We start from the raw sequence: 20,083 nt of genomic DNA on the forward strand, positions 1-20,083 counted from the left end.
TGATGTCGCCCAAATCGGAGCAAGTGCGCAAATAGCAATTGTCAGGGATGCTATTTAGAGATTAATCAGTATTTATTTTGTCATAAAATTTTAAATTAAAAATCTTTAACTTCAGGACAACTCATATATTTTTTACCGGAAAAACTGAACGGAAAAACTGAAATTCAGGACGCACTGACTAATTCCTAAATAGCAGTCATTTAGAATGTTACCTGGTGTCATTTCTACCCCCAAATCACCTCTATGTGGGATACAAAGCAATCGAAGAAAATACAATTACCCAATATGAGTCAGGGTCGAATCCATAAGGAGTTGAGGTGAAAAAATGTGTATCTACGCGTGAGAACCTTCTAAACTTAGATTAATTTCTTAAATAGAAAGTTTGGTTTTGATTATAATAAGACTTGAAATTAAAACAATCTATCGAACACCTAAAATGCACTAATGAACTTACAAGTAACTCAACAAAGAAAAAGGCCTTTAGCTGTATCCCTAGCCTAGGTGTATTGTTACTAAGTTATACTATAAAAGTTTGAGAGAGGGTGGCGGAAGTGGGGGTGAGAAGGACAATGTCTATATCCGACAACTAGTTCTGGTTCACGTCAGGCGTTCAACTACGGAAGCTTTCTATTCCCTCAGTGTAGCAGTAAGGTTTGCGTACACACGACCCTCTTCAGACCTCACTTGTGTGATTTTACTGGTTTATTATTCGTTGTTGCGTAGCCTAGGTGTAGTTCTACTAAGCTTGCTTAATTAATTGGGGTTGTCATAACAATCAATACAATTTATCTATTCATTATTGAGTCGTTTAATCCAATTTAACCTTCTCAAATCTCAAGGATGCGTTAAGGTCTATTCATAATTTGCCCAAGTTGGAAATTTCGTATCTCTAGTTCAAATCCTTTAATTGAGTTTAATCGACTTCTCAACAAGGAGAAAAATAAATACCTTCAGTATATATATTATCCTCTTTTTCTCTGGTCACCAAAAACCCAGTGTAGTTTTGCAAAATCATTTCATCTCCTTGGAATGGTTTGTCAATTTTATCTATTTGGAAGAAAGAGTTGAAATGTTAAGAGCTGCTTTGCTTTGAAAGAAAAACTTGAAACAATATTATTTTGCCTATAAGTTTTTTATTTGGCTAAGATAATAATATTCTAATCAAATTATTTTTATATATTTGGCCAGATAGAAAAAATTACACAATTAAAACAAATAACTGCGACATCTAAAGAAGAAATAAAAAAAATGAAACTCTATTATTGTAACGACCCGAACTGTCGTTTCCTGTATTTTCGTCCTGTATTCCCCGTTAAATGCTTATTCATATTTCAATATGTGTACTTGGTGAATTTAAGTCAATTCGGATCGAGTTTGGTATGAAATGGGACAATTAGTCTCTTTAAGGAAGAATTAGTTTGGAAAAGTCAACCGGACGTTGACTTATGAGTTAGAGGGCTCGGAATTTATTTTCGATGATTCGGTTAGTTTTGGGGGATGATTTAAGGCTTAGGAGAGCAACCGAAAGTAATTTTGGAGGTTCGGTGTAGAAGTTAGCCTATTTTGGCGAAGTTAGGATTTTGGCGAAATCTGGTTGGTAGGTGAGATTTTGATCCGATGGTCGGAATGAGATTCCGAGAGTTGTCGTAGCTTCATTAGGTGATTTTGGACTTGTGCGCAAAATTTCAGTTGATTCGGAGGTGATTTGGTCGGGTTTTTGATCAAATGCGTATTTTGGAAGTTTTGGAAGAACTTAGGCGTGAATTCGATGTAACTTGATGGTTTTGATGTTGTTGAGGTGTTTTGATGATTGGAATAAGTTTCAATAATGTTTTAAGATATGTTCGTGCTTTTGGTTGAGGCCCCGAGGACCTCGGGATGATTTCGGATGGCTAACGGGAACTTTTGAAGTTGGAAATTTCATAATAGACGAAAGTTGTAAATGAGTGCGTACAAGGCCTCACTTTGAACGATAATATCTCTCGTTATATACGGAGTTGTGTGAGCTAGAACCTATCAAATTAAATCCCTTTGAGTCTAGTTTCTAAAGCAACAAACTGTTCGTCATTTGGAAGTGTATTCAGGAAGTTACGACCATTTCACTGGTCAGGTGTCAGAGCGCGCGAAGTCGCGCGTTTCGCGTGCCTGAGGCAGAATGCCCAGCAAAAACGCGCGAACAGCGCGCTAACTCGCGCGACTGGAGGGTTTTAAGTACTCTAAAGACCGGAAATGAGAGGAATTGAGTCATTTCTCAAGCTTAGGGCTTCCTCTACATCCCAACTCGACCAAGGCACCAATTGCACTCCTAAGTCAAGCTTTTAAGTGTGTTTTCATGGTGATTTCACTTCACAATCACTAGTTACAATATGATTTTGATTGGATTTCATAGGATTTCTTCAAAATCTCAAGAACACCCCAAAGTTGACTTTCAAGATTTGGTCTACAATAGGTAATCCTACACCTTAGACTTACATATATGGAGTTAATATGGAATTATGAGTATGAATCATGTATTACAACTTATGGTATGTTGATTGGAGGCCATAAATTTCCAATTTAAATACATGAACATGGTAGGGATTTAAAGGTGTTTAATTGATGGAATTTTGTTGGTTGGGTATGAATGGATGGTCATACATGTGTAGTTGGAAGTTATAAATTGGTTAGGAATGATGGTGAGATGAATTGTTGGTTAATGGTAATAGTTGGAAGAACCAATACTATAGTTATGAGGTGTAAATATCTATGCCTACAAGGTGTTTGATAATATGCCTAAATGGCATAAGTTATGGAATTTAGTACTAATATTGGCCCTATTGAATGACGTATTGTAGATTGAAGTTTACCTAAGAGTAGTGTATCATTGTAGTACCATTAAGGGGCAAGTCCCATATATGTATGGTTACAATCCCGTCTTTTAGAAATCGAACTTCATCGATGTTTGTGTGATTTTTTTTTGGCAGATTCGTCGTACGAGGAGGCCAACCGGAGAGGCAAGGGCATAGCGAGCTAGAGGTGAGTAATGATTTTAAATGATGCACTGAGGTTTTGAAACCCCGGATTGCACAACATACTGCTATGTTGAGATGAGACACGCGTTGTATGACGAACGCGAGGTCATTTACTATTGGGGATTGTGACTTGGTCCATCCCAGTTGATATTTTTACCACGTAATTGATAAAGATTTATTGTTTTTCACTATGATTGGGCTTATTGCCATATTTGGGCTTCGTGCCAATTATCTGAAATCTTTTGTGAATTTACATCACTATTTTCCTCACGAATTGAAATATTATTTGAACTAAGTCCAATTGAATTATATTATTTTGTGAACTCAGCTACATTTATACTCAACTCGAGATTTAATGATATTTATAATGCTGTTGAGCTGAGCACTATTGTTTTACTGATGCCCAAGAGGTTTATGATTATTTTCTGGACTGATTGAGGCCGAGGGTCATACGTGAGGATATGTTGAGTGATATGAGGAGGCTTTCAGGCCTCGAGTGTTATATGAGGAGGCTTTCAGGCCTCGTGTGTTATGTGTGAAGGCTTTCAGGCCTATTGATATTGTGCTTGGGTTGTAGGAGCCCATCCGGAGTCTGTACACACCCCAGTGAGCGCAGGTTACCCAGGTGAGTTGGGAGTGGGCCCGAGAGGCTGTTGCTTGTGTGTGGTAAGTTGGGAGTGAGCCCGAGGGGCTGATGTTGTGTGCTGGTGAGTTGGGAGTGAGCTCGAGGGGCTGATGTTGTGTGCTGGTGAGTTGGAAGTGAGCCTGAGGGGCTGATGTTGTGTGCTGGTGAGTTGGGAGTGAGCCCGAGGGGCTGATACTATACTGAGATTCACATATTGAGCCCGAGGGGCAAGCTATTGATTTATCCTTACTGTGGAAATTATTTGTCATTACTCCCTGCAAAAAGAAGAATTATCTGATACTCACTATTTTACTGTATAACTGATTTTACTGCTTGGGATAGCGTTATATTGTGCCGTTATGAGATTTCATGTTTTCAGACGTTATTTATTTTTATTACTCACTGGGTCTGAGTACTCACATTACTCCCTGCACCATGTGTGAAGATACAGGCAGAGCTGAGTTCGCTCCTGAGCGCTGATTCTTTCCAGGCCAGGCAGTGACTAGGAGTAACGAGGTAGCTGTTGACGTCCGTAGCCTCGTTTTCTCCCTTATCTTTGTTATTTATGATAATTCCAGACTTTGTAAAATATTAGTAAACTCTGTAGTAGCTCATGACTTGTGACACCCCAATTCGGGCTGAGTTGGGATGGTTTTCCTTGTTCTATCACGTTTATTTCGCATTTAAGATTATATTGCCCATGATTTAGACTTATTCCTGCTAAGTAATTATAAAGAGATGTACTGTTTTGTTGATTGGCTGGCCTTGTCCTCACGAGAGGCGTCATCACGACCGGGTTAGGATTTTGGGTCGTGACAAGTTGGTATCAGAGCCTAGGTTAATTGGTCTCGCGAGTCATGAGCCGGTTTAGTAGAGTCTCGCGGATCGGTACAGAGACGTCTATATTTATCCTCGAGAGGCTGCAGAACCTTTAGGAAAAACTTCATATTCTTGAATTCTTAATCGTGCCTCCTTGATTCAGCTTGAAAAAGTAACTTTTACAGTTCCTTCCACATATTCGTATGCGCGAACGAATGCTCAGTATTAGATATGCCTTGATGGCTTGTAATTCCCCGATCGATGGGCGATGTGTAATCTCTGTGAGTTTGATGTTAGGCCATTCGGGAGGACTTGAGGCCGGATCATTGCCTATGGCTTGAGCACCGGGGTGCTGATTATGTGAGCAAGTGTTTTGAACTTATATGTTCGGTATTGTCCCTATTAGTGGGAATGATGGATGGATAGCTACATGATGAGTATGTTACAATTGCGAGATGTATCTATATGACTTGGAAGTGACGATGGAGACATGTTGGATGATAGGTGGACTATTAAGTGTTTGATTTTTCATTGTGATGCTTTGTCAAATTGTGGATGTGTTGTTAGGATAGTTTTGGTGATTCTCTGGCAGGTGGATAGGCCCAATTACAAAGGAAACTCTGCCGAAATTTTTGAAAAATTTGGGACTGACTTAGTAAAAAAAAAAAATTGTCGCCTAATAGTGGGCTTAACTGTTGTGTGAGTGAATGAAGGAGTGAGTTTAATCTCACCATGGTATTACGGCAGCAATAGTGTATATGTGTTGTGATCTATGGCTTCGAGCCAAGTTGGGGAGTTTGCTATTGATTAGATAATTGTGCGGTCATGTGCTATGTTGGTTCCGGTTCGAGGCATGCTAGCAAATCAGCTCTGGTTACGGAAATTGGTCCGAAGATGGCACGAGTGAGGGAAAACTTGGACAAAGGCTACATGGTGCTTTATAGATGTGTGAGAATCACAGTATGTCTTAAGCTGTCGTTGGTAAAGAATGCTCGGTGCATGGAGCAGGAAGATGTTTGGTTGTACTGGAATGAGGTCATACCCTGCGGTGTCAGAGTGCTAATGAGGCACGTGTGGTTATGTTCCTTGGATCAGGTGAATTGCATTTTGAATAAGAGAAAATGACTTGAGATAATGGTTCTAATGTGTTCGAAAGTCGTGTAATAGTGGCTTTGAGCTAAGTGGGAGAGTCCCACCGCTTACGATTGGGTTGCATGGTTAATTACCTGCGTGAATTCTGGTTATTAGCATATTGATGGGTTATTGCGGCTACGGAAAAGGACCATGAGTGGTAATTTGAGTAAATGAATTATTGAATGCATGTTATGGTTAGACTTATTGGCTCATGTTCAGACTTGAGGGAAGATTCATGATTTATGCCTCGTATAGGTACAGGCTTCGAGGGAAGTGATCCCGCTGGGTGCTTCATAGAGAGGGTATTCATATGTTATAAAATTCAGTGGAGTGGTTGCATTCGGGGCCAAGTCGGAGCGGGTGGCTCTCAGTAACGGTCCTCATGAATTCAAAGGGCAAAGTGTGGTGCCTAATGATGTCGACATTATAGATACAGATAAGAATCAAGCTTTGTAGCAGCTTATGAGAAGGTGCCCAAAATGTTCTATAATATTTTGACTTGCGGTGTAGCATTTGGGAGATATGAAATGGTTCGTGGGATTTGAGACAACATGGTCTCGTGATTCAAGGTCACTCCGGAGGAGTGCAGATGAAGTATGTTATGTGTTGAATGGAGAAGTATTATTTCCAAGGCAATTAAGAGTAAATTGGAAGGAGGTAGGTTGATTAGCCATAGTTGAATTGGCATATTGGTGTCAGTGATCAGTTCCTTCAGCGTGAGCAAGTTATGCAAGTGATTTATGGCAGTACGTGTGAGGCTTGTCGGCCACCGTAATTGATTTTGTTCAGAAGCATTCTTCTGTTATGGCTTGTTATGTGGAGGCAAATCCCGGAAGGGTTGTGGTGGCTTGGACCACTACTTAGATATTGGCATATTCGACGGTTATGAGAATTCACCTGTATGTTGCTATAGTTCTCCCGAAGTAAGTTAAATGGAAAGCCTTATGTGATGAAATATTAGCCTATCGGCGGTTCCAGAGTTGTGATGGAAATCATGTCTATCGTATATCGGCACGTGAGGTGCAGTGAGTGGTATGGAATTTGAAGTAAGGACCAAGGTCGCAGTTTGGTCAATGACTGTGATGTCACAAGCTCGGATGAGCAGGAAAGGAGTTCCAGTGTTTTGAGTAAGATGGGTATTGATGTCAGTATCACCTGAGACCGGTGTTCTGTGAGAAAGGCTTTGCATCCTGGTTAGGGATTCTTGATCACTTTTCAGCGTTAGTGCAGCCGGTGGTTTGAATGTGCGAACCCGTTAATTATTTCGGAAGATGGTGGGAGCTTGTCCCACAGAAAAATTGTATAAGTGTGACATGTAGTCACTTGATTGATTAAAGATGTAAACTAAGTATAAAGTTTGTGATGGTGTCGTTAAATGAAAGATTCATGCCTGGAGGGCACTTGGCATATTGGGTTGTGAACTGGGGAGGATTACCCCGATTGTGATGGTTGTTCTTGTGTGTTATGAGAAAAATGGGAGTTATTATGGACCTTTGAAAGGTTATCAGACTAGTTCAGTGTGATCAGAATCGTCTTGAGGTCGATGGATAGATTTAATGTGAATAATGGCTCTATATCAGGCCAAATGTGTGCATTTTAGTAACGCGGTCCTCATGGAGGAGTAGTTAGGTTGATGTTTCATTGTCAGATATTTCGCGTAGTGATACATTGTGCCGTGTGAGTTGTGAGACGACTTGAGAAATTGCTATGTGTTGAGAATCTGTGTAGGAATGACGTTATATGAGCATCTTGGCTCTTGAAATTCAGATTGTACATCGCACCTCAGTTGTGCTTGAGTTTTGTAGCTTATAACGCTATATGTCCCTCAGAGATATTATTATGCACTTAGCATGCTTACGACCGATACTCGGTATTTTTTTTGTAATGAGCAAATTTGGCTCGATGTGCATCTCCTTATGTGAGATCTATGTGTGGATCGGGTGGCACGCCGCCATGGGTATGTTATCTGGATCGGGTTGCACGCCGCAACAGTGTGATGTTGAGTATAGTTTTCTATGTGTTTTGTATGCCTTGCTTCCTGTTTTCTAAGGAAAGTCTGTATTAGTGTGTGAGATTGGTAATTCCTTCCAGAGTTTGTTTTCCTTTTGTACCGCGTTCGAATTGATAGCTTATTGGCATATTGAGGCATCATATGCTACTTTTGATTATGTCTGGGGTGGCTTATTGCCTGAGCAGTTCGTACCGGGTGAGACGAGATCATTGAATTTGAGATTAGTGCAATCTGAGCATATGAAGTAAATTAAGGAGCTAAGACCATGATTATGCTCAAAATGAGGTGATAGTTCTTGCCAAGAGTATAGAACCAACGAATCGTTGTCTCGATAGTGGTCATGAATTTATGCATACCTCATCCGTCATGTCAATATTGTAAGAGTTAGAACAATACCTATGTACATCATGCAGAACATGAGATGTGTAGCGATTTTCTTCTAGGTGATTAAAAAAAAAGCTTCAGATGATTAGGGCGAATGATCTTCAGATGATTGGGGAAATAGTATTGCTAATTGAAAGTGACTTGACGAGAGTATATGTCTCATAAAAAGGTAATGTTATTAAACTAATGATATTTCGGTAGTATTGCGGCATGTTCTTGTTGGGTCCGCTGATGGTATTGATGAGCTTGAGGTACGGCTCTTTCGTTTGAGTCATTTTTCATGACTTGAGTATGTTCAGGCCATTTCTTATTGGTGCGCGTATTATGAAAGTTGTGGCTTAGGCCTGTATTGAGGTGTCATATCACCAGAGTGGTGTGTTGGATTCGAGGTGATCATTGGGGTCATTGATGAATACGAACGGATTTGATTTCAGCATGTTTGATGGGTAAATATCGAGGTTCGGTTTTAAAAAAAAATGTTACTATAATTGCTAGAGGAGAAATGGCCTCATGAATGGTTGATCTGAGCAATGGTTATGATTTATTGCGTGTTTCAATTATCATTGGCAGTATATGAGAGTGTTGGAATGAGACATTGGCTAATAAGAGATTTCTATCGGTATTTGGTTGTTGTGGGCAGCTGTTGTGAAGGGAAGTTATTGCTGCATTTGTTTGAGTTATTGGTATATCATACAATTGCACCTAAGGTTGCAGGCATGGTCTATTACAGCTGGTTCAAACTTATTCTGAATGTAGGTGTGAGGTTCTGATCTTGTGTATGATTCCGAAAAGGTGAAATGTGGCTCTATGATTTATGGGCTAAACTAGATTGTGTGTATAAGCACGTGATTTTTGCCCTATAAGAGAATTACTCCCAAAAAATTCAAAATAAAATAATTTTCCTTTGTGTGCAATTTTGAGAATTTTTCGTGGCATTTTCAATAATTATGTGTATTTGTTAAATTAATAAAACAAAATACAAAAATACACCACATTTTCATTTAGGATTTAAGTTTACAATTAGAAGTAATTTTGTTTGTTTTTACAAGAAATGAAAATTGCAAAAAATATGCATAATTTACATTTTTAGCATTCAATGTCAAATTGTGCAATTTTGTTTTAATTGGTGTTTAATTATGTATGATAATTGTTGCTAGGAATTAATTAGTATTTTTTATAAGTTAGATTAGTTTATAACTTAATTTAGAATTTTAGTTTTATTAATTAGAAAGTAAAAGAAAATAGAGCAAAAAATATAAAGAAAATCGGAAATTGGGCCTCTTCTCCAATTTTGAACCTAGGCCCAAAACACCTCTACCTAACCCAAAACCCTTGACCCAAGCCCAATGTTGTACCCATACCTACTCCACGACCCGACCCGCTCCAATTATAACACAAATATACACAACCCTAAAGCCTAAGTTTGGTTTCTTTCAGCTGCTACAGTGCAAAAGACCCCCTTTCTCTTCACATCTTCATCTTCCTCATCTCACACCCCTTCCAACGCCAACGAACCTCCCCGTCCGCCATTGACGAGATCGTCGAGCTCCCATGGCTGCCCCGTCTTCAGCTTCTTCATCCCAAGCTTCATCTTCATCGACGAACAACATCCGCCATTGACGAGCTCGTCAAGCTCTCATGGTTGCGCGTCTTCTTCGACCAGCTGCTGCCCAAGCTTTGTCTTCATCGACGAACAACATCCTCCATTGACGAGCTCGTCAAGCTCCCATGGCTGCTGCGTCTGCTGCTCCCCGTCGCTCGTCGACCAACCACAGCAGCCATCGACGACCTCACGTCCAAAACAACCAACGTCCATGGCTACTTCACCACTGTCACGTCCAGCAGCTCGACCAGATCCACGTCGAACGACCATGGCTGCCTCTCCATCATCTTCAACCACTGTCACGTCCAGCACTGTTGCTCCTGCTACGTCCGTCGAACGACCATGGCTACGTGTGGTTGCTCCTGCTACATCCGTCGACCTCCCATATCCGTCGCTACTGCTGCCTTCTGCTACATCCAGCCATGGACGACCACCAAAGCTGCCCTCCATCGAGCATGCTCAGTAGTAGCAGTTGCTACTGCTTCACCGCCTCTTCGCCACCATTGCTTCGTCTTCAAACGACACCAAACGACCATCTTCTTCGATCGTTCGTTCATGGTCGTCTTCGGCGTCAAGATATTTTGGTGCGACAATTGTTTCCAGGCAGATTTGTTTTCATTCGAGTTCATCGTCGTTCCGATCTGGTTAGTTGGTTTAACCAATTCGTGTTTATCGTTTTTTTTTATTTTCTTCAGTTTGTTTCATTTTTCTTGTTTATTTTTTAGGTAGAAATTGTTAGTTTAATTATAATGTTGATTAGATTTAGTTTAATTATAATGTTGATTAGATTTAAGTTGAAGATTCAATTAATTATTTCTTCAGTTTGTTTTTATTAATTTAAAGGGATTTAGTTTTAATATAGAGTGTTAGTTTAATCGCTTGAATCCGTTCTTTGTTGTTTGAATATAGTTCTTTCGAGTAAAGGTCACCTTGTGACGCCTCATTTCATAATCATAAATAATATAGGTCTCAGCCCACTTTCATATTTTCATGGCATCTCGTGCCCATATTTCTATCATAGCCGCACGGGCAACTCACATGCCATTAAATAAAATCATAATATTTTTTCAGATACCTTGTGCCCATATATTTTTGTCACATATTGCCTAACAATGTTCTCATGTTGCTCAGTTCATAGGGTCCATAATATGAAGTTATTTGTAGAAATCAATTGAATAAAGGAAATACCCTTTTTAATTAAAGTGCAATATCAAATGAATCATTACCTTTAACACGAGAAATCAATAAATCAAAACATAGTAGAAATTCTTTTTTAAGTAAAAATACAACCTCAGACGTCCTAAGGAGATTTAATTAAGAAGCCAATTGAATTAAAGGTATAACAATTATTGAAAATTGAAGTATTGAGAGCTTTATATAAATACGACGAAATATTGAAAACACTATGGGTTACAACACAAAGGATCACAATAGTAAAGGGATCTAAACAGTTAATACACTTGAATTGTTAATAACAAGTAAACACAGCAAACAGAAAGTGCACGGCATCACGCTTCGTGCTCTTACTCTCAATCCTCACCATGCAATCAATAATAGAAATGTGCACGGCATCACCCTTCGTGCTTTATCACTCTTTCCTCACCACATGAATGATATAGTTGTAAATTTGCACGACATCACCCTTCGTGCTTTATCACTCTTTCCTCACCATATGCATAATATAGATGCGGCATCACCCTTCGTGCTTTATAACTCACAGAATATGGCACGGCAACACCCTTCGTGCATTAACTCTCATAATCATGGCACGACATCACCCTTTGTGCTTTTACACTCTTCCTCACAATATCATACACGACATCACCCTTCGTGCTTTACACTCTTCCTCACCCAAATAATAGAAATAATACATCCCGGTAAATGAATTAACAATATGAACAATAGCATCCCGGCAAGGGAATCAACAACAATCCAACAATCCAATCACAAGGAAATTCCACCACCAAAAGTATGATTACACGTCAACAAGAGAATCACAGAGCAACCTAGAAGTGCAACTTGTAAAGCACGTGATAATTACACCGACAACCACAACAAATTGGACATATAGCATATATACACGGGGTCATAAAAGAATTCACAACTAAGAAATAACAAAACAATAAGGAGAACAATCACTTCAATTGAGGCAAATAAGAGCCAAGTAACAAGTAAGAGTTAGAGGAAAGCTAACAACATTGTATGGAGTATTTAGAGGTAAATTATGCAATTAGATAACTCAATCATAACAGAATACTTCCCACATAATCAACATAAGGTCCTAAGAATCTTAAAGAACAGTTTTCCCACAAATAAGACCGAGCACACGCTCGTCACCTCGTGTGCACGGACTACAATTAACATAGAAGACTCAAATTCTAAGGGGTAGTCCCCCACACAAGGTTAGGCAAGATACTTACTTTGAACCAAGCTCAAATCAAATCCAAAATCACGCTCTTTCCACGAGTATCCAACTCCGGGTGGTCCAAACCTAGTCAAATCAATTACATAATGTAAATTTAACTGCAAACAACTAATTTAGCTAATGAAATCGAAGCTAAGACAAGAAAAATAGAAAAATGTCCAAAACTCCCTGCCGGGTCCGCGTCTCGGAACTCGACAAAAATCATGGGATATGAACCCCCATCCAACTACAAGTCCAACCATACCAATTTTTACTAAATTCTGACATCAACTCGACCCTCAAATTTTCAATTAAAGTCTTGGAAGTTTTCTATCATTTTCAACCCAAAAATGAGTAATCTAGTCGGAATATTTGATGATAATCCCATATTATTGACTAACAATAACCACAAGTGACTTATCTCAAGTTTTTCGTGAATTCTTGCTCAAAAATCATCCAAAAAACGAAATGGAAAACTAGGGTATAAAACCTTACCTCTTTGATGAAGATCATGTGATAATTTCTTGTTAATCTTCAAAGATTTGAGTAAGAATTGAAGAATGATTTGATGAAGATCACTTTCTCACTCTAAAGCATAAGATTTTTGCTCAAAAATGATCCAAAATAAACCCCAAAGCCTATTTATCAAAATGGGGTTGGGTTATGAAAATAGGAAAATTAACCCTCCGAAATCAGGTATGCGATCGCATAATCCATCACATAATGGGTATGCGGGCCGCAGAAGTGTCGCAAAACTCGGTGCCCAAAATTGGATTGTTCTGCTTCATTCTGCGACCATTTTGCGACCGCAGAATGATTTTGTGGTTCGCATAGTTATTTTGCGATCGCACATTTGACCGCATAATCGCATTTTTCCATCTTTTGATAATTTGGCCATAACTTTGTGTAGGAATGTCCAAATGACAAACGGTTTAAAGCATTGGAAACTAGACTCAGAAATCTTTAATTTGATAGATTGTGCATCACACAACTACTTATATGCATGCAAATATGCTCGTCCAAAATGAGGTCTTGTGTGTACTCATTTGCAACTTTAGTCTATTATATAATTTTCCAACTTGGCTTAGACTTAGGGCCTTCCTTAAACCCCATATATCCTATAGTACGCCTCGTACACTTGTTCTCATATCCAATTGGTATCCATCATGGTAATAGACCTCTTCCACATATAAAATAATATAATTAGAACACGTCAACTTTCTTACTTCGCCAAAATGCGTCGAATTGTCCTATGGACTTTCAAATCCAAATTCGGACAAACGTCTAAGTCCAAAATCACCATACGAAACTATTGACAATATTAAAATTTTATTTTGGGTCGTTTGCTAAAAAATTCAACTCTCCAGTCAACTCTTTCCATTTGAGCTTCAAAAATAAAATTTTGTTTTTCTTTAAATTTAACTCCGAATCTTACGGAAACCAAACTCGACCACACATGTGGGTCATGGTGCATATTACGAAACTTCTCGAGGTCTTAAGCTGCTGAACGGAATGCTAATTCTTAGAACAAAAATTCGGGTCGTTATAACACCATATATGAACTATTGAGGGTACTTTCAAAAGTATTCATTTTAAATTATATTAGCTTGACTTTGGGTAGAGATTATATGAAAATAAATTAGACATTGGACAAATTCAAACAGACAAATTTCATAATGCAATATTAATAAAATTCAAGTATCATTTAGCAAACTTAGCTAGATTAATTATCTCTATTGGTTCAGATAAAATTCAATCATTTCGAAATCAAGTATATATTAATGTAACAACATTGATTTTCAGCACTTAAAAAACTGTTATATTTTTTGTCATGCCAATTGCTTTACTGTGTCTCTTTCTTCTTGTATATAATTTACTTAAAATTAATTTAATGTTCTTTCACTATGTATATAATTGACTGAAAAATACACGTGCAACGCATGTATATAGAGACTAATTACTATAAAAGCACAAACGTTGGAAATAAAAGCACGAATGTTGGAAAGCTAAATAATGAACGACAAAAATATCCTCAAAATATTGACCGACTTTTATACCCTTCACAATTGAATTATTTCTTTTAAAAAATAGAATATGAGATAAAACAGTAACATTTAGTGCCTAAAATATAGGAGTTTGAAACCAACTAATACTAAAAAGGTTTTAAAATATAAAATAACGTGAATTAAGTTGCAGTGCCTAAAATATGGGAGTTTGTTACCAACTAATAATAGAACTTCTTAAATATCATTGAAAAAAAAAAGAATTTCTTAAGCCATAATATAACGTAATATTCCAATGCCATCCTAACAATATCTAAAAGAAACAAAAAATTAGAGTAAGTTTAAAAGTGGATAATACATAATTAGCAGCCTATTTTTTCGGCTTCAAAATCAAGATTATAATTCTATTTTCTATTGTATATACAAAAATAATCCATACATTTATGTAGGATTAAACAAAATATGAGTAAATTATTATGATTAGGCCATTAATTCCTTTTACCCCCAAAGATGCATGGCTTCAAAATCAAGAGGTAGTCTTAAATTATAATTTTATTTTCTATTGTTTATACCAAAATAGTCTATAAATTTATGTAGGATTAACAAAAATATGAGTAAATTGTTATGATTAGGCCATTAGTTCCCTTTCCCCCAAAGACGTATCCTTCTAATTCAAATATTGAACGACTTTTATATTTTTGTTTTTCGTTTTAATCCATTATGAAATTCACACATATTTAGTAACAAGTAGTTTTAGAATATATTGCAAGTGAAAGTTTATTATTTTTGATACATGTTTTTTTAATGTTTGACAGAAGATATTTCGCGTATCTCACGAACATGGAGACTAGTACTATATTAAAAGCGCAAATGCTCTTAGCGAAATGTCATTCACTTTTTTTTCTTTAAAAATAGAGTTCCCACTATACAAAATAGTCATTTAATTAGTTTCCTAATTTTTAGAATTTTGAACTTGTAGGAACTCCTTTTATTTAGCAATAAATCCAATAAGATTTTACTTTTATAAAAAATTTCCTTATTTAAATTGTATATTTAAGATTGAATTTCCACAAAGACTAGAAATCGAGGGTTCGGTATTCTAAAATAAACCTTAAGTAACAAAGACCTTTGACATGAAATGGCCCTTTGCCATAAGCTTTTTTTTTTTTCCTTTTTTTTTTCTTTTAAGAATGATTGAAATAATTCTACAAAACAAATATGGTATATTTTCTTTCTATGTTTTGCTTTTGAAAACCTTTTTTCCACTTGAAGACTTTAACCAAAATAAGAATCTGAAAACTTTCAACAGAAACATACTACTTAATTTGTAAACTTTGCAAAATCTTCAACTAGAAAGCCTAAGACAATATATAACACTCGAAAGCCTACTTAATTATTTTTTGTATTTTTAAATACTACTCTTATAACAATAAAACTCTTTACACATCCAATATGTTCTTTAAAATACTATATGAAGTTCTAAAGAAAGTACAAGACATTTTAAAAATAGATGTAAGTATTGGGGTACACACGCGTCGCACCCTTAGAGAACTATCATTCGTCTTTTTTTCCTTAAAAAATTAACTTCATACTAGACAAAATAGTTACTTAATTATTTTTCTAATATTTAAGACTTCAAAATTTACTAAATTTTGTATATTAAATCATTTATTATTTGGACTGTTTAATACAATAAATTTGTAGAAAAAAAAAACAAAACCTAAAAATAACACTAAAAAGTTTGCCCAATTCCTTTTAGGTAGGTGTCCTTTTTGTCTCACATATTTTAGTATTATATAAAATTATAAATGTCTATTAGGTCAATTGAAGTTCATGAAAAAGTAGCATGTTTTCTTGCATGGGTTGATAGAACACGTTCATGAGTGACAAATTTAACTCCATGTAACAAAAAATATAGAGATAGAAAGGAGGATAAATAAGTGACGTTAATGGCAGGCTATAAATATATAGTTGTACAAAAAGTTAATCTTTTAGCAATTCCATTAGATATTTTTTAAAATAAATTAATGGAAAATATTTTTTTTTAATTACAAAAGTTTAAAACTATTGAGGGGAACTTATAGATGAAAATTTTCATCTTAGAAAACCTAAGATACAAATAGGAATTCCTTTAAATCTATTCAGTATTTGTATATAAAATGATATTTTCAATATTTCAATGATTGAGAACACATTTATGTGGCAATTTCTTTCGTATTGAGTTAGATATATAGAAGTAATATTTTTTTGTTCAAAAACTTACACTTTTAATCATAATTAACACTACGACAAACATAAAGTGCAAAGTTCGGATTTTATCATTCGTAAAATGGTAAAGCGTTTGATCTCTCCCTCTACTATTAACAATTAAAAATGTCCTTCGTTATACTATCCGGTCAAAAGACTCCTTACCGTTATACTATTAAACAAAAATACCCCTAATTAGACTGCATAGATACGTGGCGTAGCCTTAAAACTCAAGGCCATCCGGTTCTTTTAATAACCCATATTTTTCCAACCAACTCCGACCCACATAATTGACCCACCCTTCTAAAACTAAAAATATGGCTCAGAACCTAACCTAACTTAGTGGACCACTTTACATTTTCTCTTCTCTTTCACTCTCTCTAGAAGACTCCGCTGGACCTCAGACAAAAATTGTTGATTTCCATTGAAATGTTGTAAAGGTAATATTTTTCTCCATGAAAAGGCTTCATTTTTCTTTCTTTAACTCTTTTTTGCTCAATATTTTGTGTGTTTTCTGTTTTCTAAGGTTTTTTGTTTAGGGTTTTGATTTGTTGTGTTTAATCGACATCCATACATTTATTTTTGTACTTTCAATATTATATTCATATTTTTTATCTGCTTCAAGTGTTTGCATGATTTGTTATTGATATGGTCCCGATGTGAAGTTATTTTTGGTCCCGACATGATTTTGGTAGCTCGTTTAGGGTGTTTCTTGGTCCCAATATTCTGAGCTTTTTCTATTGTTTAATAGGTAAATTTGTCTCCAATTGTGTTACTTTCTGATTATAGTATTATGTGAGCAGGACCACCTTCAATGATTTTGTAGTTAATTTATTAAGGAGTGGGCCTGAAAGTGGACCTTTATGGTGTGTTCTCAAGATCTAAACTTCTTCTTTATTTATTAAGTGAAGTTGTTCCCAATTGTGTGACTTTTTGATATTAAAGTATTCTGTGAGTAGGACCACCTTCAATGGTGGTATGACAGAGCCGAATGTACTCTTTTATGTGTTGAAGGGGGACCCCTAGTCTTAGCTGATTTTTTACTTTAATTATTCCCTTTTTAGTTCTGCCTTTTTATTGGTTTCTTTATTCTTTGCTAACTAGACCTATTTGCTATATTTGTAGATTATTGGAGATGGTGTTAATTGATATAATATTCAATTATGGTGGTGATTGGGTTACACAGCCTGAGGTCTTATACACAAAGAAACTGGTACACACTTGGACAAGTTATGACTCAGACTTACTTTCATATATAGACATAGTGAATGAATATATAAATGAGCTAGGGTTTATAGGTGGGGTTAAGATCAAGACCTTAAATACAAAACATAATTGAGGTGTTGCTTATGATAACAATACAGTTGATTTCAGTACCATTGCACAGTATTTCAAGCTTAAATTACAGGATAATCCTAAGTATAAGGTAAAGGAGATAATGACAGATTTGAAGAGGATTTTTGAACTAAATATTAGTCATGGAAAGTATAAGAGAGCAAAAAGAATGGTCTTGGAAAGCTTAGATGGTAGTTTTAGTGATGAGTACAACAAAGTTGAAGCATATACAATTAAATTGAGAGATAGTAATCAGGCAGTGATGTGGTTATAAACCTTTCAAAGAATGCACTTGAAGAAGGAAAAAAGAGATTCTTGAGTATGTATATTTGCTTTCAAGTTTTAAAGATTGGTTTCAAGCTAGAGTTGAGACCTTTTACTGGTCTAGATGGCACTTTCTGAAAGGGAAAAACTAAGGGTCAACTGCTAGTGGTTGTTGGACAGGATTCACAGAACTATTTCTACCCTTTGGCTTGGGTAGTTGTTAATAAAGAGACAAAGAATACAAGGAACTGGTTCCTGCAGTTGCTTCAACATTCTCTGGACCTCAAGGATGGGGAAGGAATTACCTTTATATCAGACATGCAAAAGGTATTTATATGTCAATCTATTTCTGTCTTTTTCTATTTCTGTCCTATATTTCTGTTTTTTCTACATTTTGGTTTTTTAGTTCTATCCATGGTCTATATCTAATTTACTTCTATTCTGTCTTTAATTCTGTAAGTTTGTTATTCATGAAATAGTCTAAGTGACTGTATGTTTCTGTAACTATCATAGGGATTAATTGATGCTGTTAGAACTATCATTTCTCAATCACAACATAGATATTATGTTAGACATATTAAGGCTAACTAGTGCAAGATATACAATACTAGTGAAAGCAAAATATTACTTTGGTGGTGTGCATGGTCTACTTACGAGGAAGAATTCAAGGAACAACTGAAGAATTTAGGGGAATTAAATAAGGAAGCAACGGCTGATTTGTTGAAGTACCCGCCTCAGACTTGGTGTAGAGCTTATCTCGACACAATATGCAAGAATCAGTCAGTTGATAACAACTTGACTGAATCCTTCAAAAAGTGAATTTTGGAAGCAAGGCATAAGTCAATAATAAAGATGTTGGAGGACATTAGAATCAAAGTGATGAACATGTTAAGAGAACATGAACATGAAGTGAGGAGTTGGAGACATGAATTTAGTCCAAAAGGCATGGAATTGTACAGTGGGTACATGCAAATTGCTCAATCAGCTTGTAGAGTTAATGTTAATGGAGAAAATAGCTATGAAGTGTTAGAAGGTTCTGATAAGCATTGTGTGAATATGGCTGTGAAGAAGTGCACCTGTAGGCAGGGGGACCTTACAGGAATCCCATGTCCACATGTTATTAAAGTTGTACTTCACAACATGGGTAATCCTTTAACAGAGATGAACTGGTGGTATAGCAAGGAGGCATTTTTACTCACTTATAAACAAAAGTTGCAACCTGTAAGAGGAGAAATTTTTTGGAAGATTAATCCATCACAAGCAATGGAGCCACCTGAGTTGGTAAAGTTGGCTGGCAGGCCTAAAGTTAAGAGAGATAGACAGAAGGATGAGGCAATTAAAAGGCAAGGATTGTGGTCACAATCCAAAAAAGGAAGAGTCGTGACTTGTAGCAAATATGGAGAGACAACCCACAATGCTAGGACTTGTGGACAGGTAAAGTCTAATTTGAATATTTATTTACTGAAATTTGAACTTATTTTTTTTTTCTAACTTGGATTTGTTTTTCAGCAACCAAAGGGAAAGGGAAAACAACAAACAAAAAGGCCAAGAACTTTGATAGATGAAGAAACTGAAGAAGAAATTAATTGTTCAGTCCCTCCAATCAGTCAACCAAGTCAAGAAAGTAACTTTAGGTTCATGCCTACACCTGGAGTTAGGAGTATTGTCCAATCAAGCAAGGATCTGGAGATTGATCAAAATGTTGTGCTGAGGCCAAGAGTGGTATCAGAAATCAATACAAGACTTAAGATGAGACACAAGATACCAGTACCCATTGGCACAAGGTCAATCAACTTCATTGGTGATCACACTAGTGAGTGATCCGACAAACCTTCCATACTCACCACTATCTTTAAGCTGGAAAGGAAAATCTGCTACAACTACAAATCAGTTAGAAAAACAAGGGAACATAGGATTGGGAAGCTTAGGCCAAGGAAAGGAAAATGATGACCAAGCTGAACTTTTTTTGTTCTTTGTTGGGATGTATTAACTACAAACTTGCTGCAAACTTGTTAATATTGGTACTGGATTTGGATGTCATATTATGACTTAGTTGTGTAAGTTTTTGTTGTTAATATTTGACATCCATTCATCCATTAGGTAATCTTTTGGTGATATAACTACTGTGATAACAATACTTAAATGCTTATTGACTAGTATTTATTCCATCAATTGTCCCTTTCAAGTTTGCACGTATCTACATACTTAATTGCTGCGATCTTTTGGTCTTAATAGTGCTGCAG

The sequence above is a fragment of the Nicotiana tabacum genome, chromosome 8 (assembly GCF_000715075.1).
Source record: "Nicotiana tabacum cultivar K326 chromosome 8, ASM71507v2, whole genome shotgun sequence".
Taxonomy (NCBI): Eukaryota; Viridiplantae; Streptophyta; class Magnoliopsida; order Solanales; family Solanaceae; genus Nicotiana; species Nicotiana tabacum.